The sequence below is a fragment of the Pteropus medius genome, unplaced genomic scaffold, assembly GCF_902729225.1.
Source record: "Pteropus medius unplaced genomic scaffold, Ma_sr-lr_union100, whole genome shotgun sequence".
Lineage (NCBI taxonomy): Eukaryota > Metazoa > Chordata > Mammalia > Chiroptera > Pteropodidae > Pteropus > Pteropus medius.
Window position 1 is genome coordinate 1,395,679 of NW_024340697.1, and position 6,377 is coordinate 1,402,055.

The following is a 6,377-nucleotide window of genomic DNA, read 5'->3' on the forward strand; positions in this document are numbered from 1 at the left end:
TCAGGTCTACATAAAGGAAGAGGAGCAAAAAAGGAATAAATGAAGGTAAAATAAAAACTTGTTTTTCTTATTCTTTTTCTTCATTTCAAAGTTTGGTTATTTTAATGCAATTGTATCGTTCAAGGTAGTATGGATATGTTAAGTAATTCATTTCTATCCTGAAGAAAACACTAACAGCTTCTTATGTAATTTCGTCAAATTCGAACATGACTGGTGGTTTCTTAAAAAAAAAAAAAATTTTCTTTACATATCTTGATAAGATTTTTTTTCTGGAACATTTTTTTTAAACCTTCAAGTAGTTTGGAAACATTTGCCTGTTTGCTCATTCCTCTGGGCACAGCATTTCAGAGCACTTATTCCACCTGAACTGAAAATCTCCACTCTCCCAGCAAGTGGTAGGAGGTGGAGGTGATCACAGAGAAATGAGGAGCCAGCAAGCTTTGTAAACTACTTCTAATTCCCTTCATTAGTATGCTGCAGTCCACCCCAGCTTCTGCAAGGTCAGACATGCACAAGTACTTGGCTAACAAAGCAGGATTCTAACTAGTGTAAAAAAGAGATTTTAAATAAAATAGAATCTCGGTAGGAAAGAGAAATTAGGCTATGATTTACATCCCCACTCTTGCTTGAAGATATCTGTGTATACAAGTCCAAGGGGGACTTATGGAGTTGTTCTGCCCTAAGTAAAAACTGGCAATGTTTGAGAATATTCGTTTTGCAAAGTTACAGGTAAGGTTCTTTGGGGAGTGCTGTAGCACATCCCACAACATGGATGGTGATTAGCGATACAGTCATTTAGGTCAAAGGGATGAGACCTAACCATAGGCTAAAAAAGAATTCTGAAATACGGTCATTTGAAAACTTTAGCTAATTATAAAGTAGAAAATAAAACCTATCATTTAACAATGTCTTTTTAGTCTGTGAGATATCTCTTTTGGAAGCTAAATTCCAGTTTGGGTCTTACTTTAAATTTTCTTTTCACTTCTTATTTTACTTCAAAATTTTTTCTTAAATATTTTTATTGAGATATAATCTATGTATGACATTGCATTAGTTTTAGGTGTGCGGCATATTGATTTGGTATATGCATATACTGCAAAATGATCACCACAGTAAGTTTAGTTAACATCCAGCACTACACAGTTACAATTTTTTTTCTTGTGACCAGAACTTTTAAGGAAACTCTCTTAGCAACTTTCAGATATACGATACAGATTGTTAAGTGTAGTTACCATGCTGGACACTACATCCCCAGGGCTTCTTTATCTTGTAACTGGAAGTTTTTACTTTTTGACCACATTTACCCATTTTGCCCACCGCCAACTCCCTGTCTCTGGTAACCACCAATCAGTTCTCTGTAGCTATGATGTTTTGGTTGTTACATTTCATATATAAGTGAGGTCATGCGGTATTTGTCCTTCTCTGTCTGACTTATTGGCTTAGCACAATGCCCTCAAGGTCCACCCATGTTGCAAATGGCAGGATTTCCTTTTTGTGGCAGAATAATAAGAATAATATGCCATTGTATATTTATATGACATATTCTTATCCATTCGTCTGTTGATGGACACATATGTTGTTTTCATGTTTTGACTGTTGTGAAAAATGGTGCAGTGAACATGGCAGTGCAGATGTCTGTTCAAGATCCTGTTTTCATTTCCTTTGGATATATCCCCAAAAGTGGGATTGCTGGATTATGTAGTTCTATTTTTAAATATAGTGAAATATAGTTCTCTTTTTAATGTTTTGAGAAACATCTATATCATTTTCCATAGTAGTTGTACCAATTAATATTCCCACCAACCATTCACAGGGGTACTTTCTTCTCTGCATCCTCGCCAATACTTGTCATTCCTTGTCTTTTCGATAATAGCCATTATGAATGATGTAAGGTGATATCTCATTGTGCTTTTGATTTGTATTTCATGATGACTAGTGATGTCCAGCACCTTTTCACCTACCTGATGGTCACTTGTATGTCTTCTTTGGGAAAATGTTCCAAGTCTTTGCCTATTTTTTAATCACATTTTTTTTCTTTTGAGTTGTATGAGTTCTTTATATATTTTGGATATTAACCCCTTATCAGATATATGATCTGCAAATATTTTCTCTCATTCCGTAGATTGCCTTTTCATTTCACTGATGGTTTCTTTTGCTGTGCAGAAGCTTTTTAGTTTGATGTACCCATACTTATTGATTTTTACTTTTGTTGCCTTTGGTTTTGGTGTCGAATCCAAAAAAAATCATTGCCAAGACCAATGTCAAGGAACTTACTGCCTATGTTTTCTTCTAGGAGTTTTATGGTTTCAATCTTACATCCAAGTGTTTAACACATCGTCAGCTGATTTTTGTGTATGGTATAAGGTTATTTTACTTGTAGTTTTTACTTTTTATTTTACTTATTCCTAATTGATCTAACAGATAAGTTTTTTGAAAATAATAATAGCAACAATGTATTTAATTATATATGCTTGTGTATATATCTTAGATATGTGCATATCTATGTGTGTACATATATGTTATGCTTATGTATGCTTATATATAAGAGAAATGAATGACAGCAATGGTCCAAGGAACAAGAGGGAGGAATTGAGAATATTTTGTTATGATAAGGTTCTCATACTACCCGCGAAATGGTATGGTGTTATTTGAAAGTAGACTTGGATAAGTTGTGAATGTATATTGCAAACCGTAGAGCAACTACTGAAAAAAGTTTTAAAAGTATAATTGACATACTAAAAAAGGAGAGAAAATGAAATTACATAAAATGCTTAATTAAAACCACAGAAGGCAGGAAAAAAAATGGAAACTAAAAATAGGAACAAAGAAAAGAGAGAGGTACAAATTACTAATATCAGAAACGAAAGAGGGCACATCACTATAGGGCCCACGGAAATTAAAGGGATAATAAAGGAATGCAGTTGACCCTTGAACAGCACAGGTTTGAACTGCACAGTTCCACTTAGATATGGGTTTCTTTCAATTGACCTGTGCAGTTCAAACCCACATTGTTCAAATTCAGCTGTACTATGAACAACTCTATGCCCACAAATTTGATAACCTAGATGAAATGGACTAATTCCTTGAAAGACACAATCTTCCAAAGCCCACACAAAAAGAAATAGATGGTCCAAACAGGCCTATATCTACTAAAGGAATTGAATCGATAATTAATAACCTTCTGAAACAGCACCAGGCCAGATGAGTTCACTGGTGAATTCCAGCAAACATTAAAAGAAATCATACGAAGTCTTCACAGTCTCTTTCAGAGAATAGAAACAGAAGGAATACTTCCTAACTCATTCTGTGAGTCCACATTGCTCTGATACCAAAACCAATGACACTATAAGAAAAGAAAAAATACAGACCAATATCTCTTATGAACATATATGCAAAAACCCTCAACAAAGAAAATATACAGATGGGAAATAGGCATATGAAAAGACACTCCACATCATATGTCATCAGGGAAATGCAAATTAAAATAGCAATGCTATACCACTAAACACCTATTAGAGTGGCCAAAACCCAGAACACCAACACCACCAAATGCTGGCAAGGATGTAGAGCAACAAGAACTCTCATTCATTGCTGGTGGGAATGCAAAATGATATAGTCACTTTGGAAGACAGTTTGAAAACTTCTTACAAAACTAAGCATATTCTTACTTTACAATCCAGCAATCATACTCCTTGGTATTTACCTAAAGGAGTTGACAACTCATGTCTACACAAAAACCTGCACACAGATATTTATAGCAGCTGTATTCATAATTGCTAAAGCTTGGAAGCAACCAAGATGCCCAATCAGTAGGTCAATGGGTAAATAAACTGTGGTACAGCCAGACAATGGAATGTTATTCAGTGCTAAGAAGAACTGAGCTACCTAGCCATGAAAAGGAATGGAGGAAACTTAAATGCATATTACTAAGTGAAAGAAGCCCATCTGAAAAGTTATATACTGTAGGATTCCAACTATGTCCTTCTGGAAAAAACAACACAATAATAAGATCAGTGGTTGCTGGGGTTGGGAAGGGGGATAAATAAAGCAGAGAGGATTTTTAGGGCAGTGAAAATACTCTGTGTGATATTATGATGGATCTATATCATACATTTGTCCAAACTCATAGACTGCATAATACCAAGAGTGAACCCTAAGTAAACTATGGACTTTGGGTGATTATGATGTGTCAGTGTAGGTTTACCTTCGATTAAAAAAAAAAATGTACCACTCTGGTGAGTGATGTTCATAATGGGGGAAGCTATGCATGTGTGGGGGCAGGGAGTATATGGGAAATTTCTATACCTTTCTCTTAATTTTATTGTAAACCTAAAACTGCTCTTAAAAAAAAAATAAAAGCTTTTTAAAAAGACTGCCAGAGAATGGACCCCAAGCTGAGGATCCCTTATTTCAGCAGAAGCTAGAAAAGGGACAGTCCCACCACTATGCCACTGCTCTGGCTTTATTGGGCTCATACATTGAGTGCCATGGCAACAAAGAAGAAACAGCCTGTAGGCTCAGTGAATGTCAACCTTAAGCTTACAAAACTATGAGATAAGGAGGTTAGTCAGATGCTGAATGTCCATGTCCAGTGAACTATAGAAGTAAAAGGAATATGCATAGTTGGTTGGATGTCTGAAGGAGTGTGTGCCTCATCAGTGCTATAAACAGATATTTTCAGTCCTCCTTCCAGACAGCATAGGACTACCCTTGAGGGTACCCAGCTCACGTGACTTGCTTTGGCCAATGAGATAAAAGCAGAATCCTTTAAGAGCCTGTGCAAAACTTGTCCTTCTTTTTACTAAGCCCCAGTAGTGCCAGCATTTGGACGATATGAGGCCCTGGATGGTGAGCCCCATCAGGCTGCGTGGCCAAGAATGTGGAGGGCAGCATCCAGTTGCCCATGTGGTAAAGTAGTCCCACAAGGGACATGTAATATGCGCAAGAAATAAACCTTTGCTGTTTAAAGCCACTGATATTTTAGGGTCGATCCCACAGCCCAGCCCAGCTTCTCCTGACTGATGCAGAGAGGGACTGCTGAAAGAGTCAACAGGGGTGAGACGGAGTCAGCGGTCACAGCAAGGCCATCTCCTCTGTGAGGAAATCATAAGTCCAGTGTATACGATGAGCACTCTTGCTGAAGGGCCGCAAGTAGCCCACAGACATGTTTTATTTGGCAAGGATAGTATTTGTTTAAAGTTTAAACCTGAGAGATGGGGGCTTATTCTTCCCACTGCTCCCTATTACTTAAAGCACTTTCACTTGATTCATGTACTTGATCGAGTAGCTCCTGAAGGCAGTTGGGTTTGCAACCCCTGGTGGTCCAGGCATCTAACCCACTGACAGAAGGTAGAATAGGCATTACCATTCTCACCTAATAGACAAGAAAACAGGCCGTGAGGGGTCAGGAGTCTTCAACAGTCACACAGCAAGTCAGTGGCGGAGCTGGGGCCTGAACCTGAGGGACTCCTGCTGCCTCCCGGAGACAGCTGCCTTCTGCTACTGCAGTCATCCTAGGAGGCTAATCCATTGATTGTATATTCCATTGTCTAATCAGCCCACACACTGCCTGAATTTATCACCAAGCAAATTCCCATTTGTTTTTAACAGAAAAATGGCACCATCCTGAAATGCCTTGAACCAAACTGTGCAGTCTCAACAAACAGCTTGCTTTTCAAATGCATATGCAAATCCAAATCTTTCTTTCAGCCAAGCCATCACAGCTCATTTTCTCTAATTCTGAACTTTCTCATGATAAAGATAGCCAAGCGGAGGAAAGTAAAGAAATGACCACAAGCAAATATCTCCAGGATACACTATTAAGTACAAAAAGCAAAGTGCAGAAGAGTGTGTATGGAATGATCCCATTTGTATAAATGAAAAAAAAAGAAACATATTTACATGTGTTATATGTATTTATATTTATATATGCAAAAATGTCTCTAAGGATATGTGTGAAATGTTGCGGTTGTATCTGGAGAGCAGAATGGGAGTCAGGAGTCGGAGGTCCTGTCGGTGCCCAGGCACTCATGCCCTGCCAACCCCAACCACGCCCTTTCAGACTTGGGCCCCGGCTCCTCTGGCCACAGAGCCTTCTCAGCCCATGCTCTGGACAGGTAGAAAAATGAGACTAACACTCCCCCCCAGGAGCAACCCTCAGTCAGTGACTGACGGGAATTGGTGGAGAAATGCACCGAGTCCATTACCTGTTGGGCAGGATGATTCTGAGATCATCAGTGTGTGCTCTGCACTGATTCCCAGAGTTCCCTGCACCCCTCGATTCCCAGGTGCCTACAGTGTGGACATGCTCTTTTCTGGCTGCCTTCCTTTCTTGTCTCATTTTCTCACTCCCTTACCCTTCTAAAAAAATTCTAAAC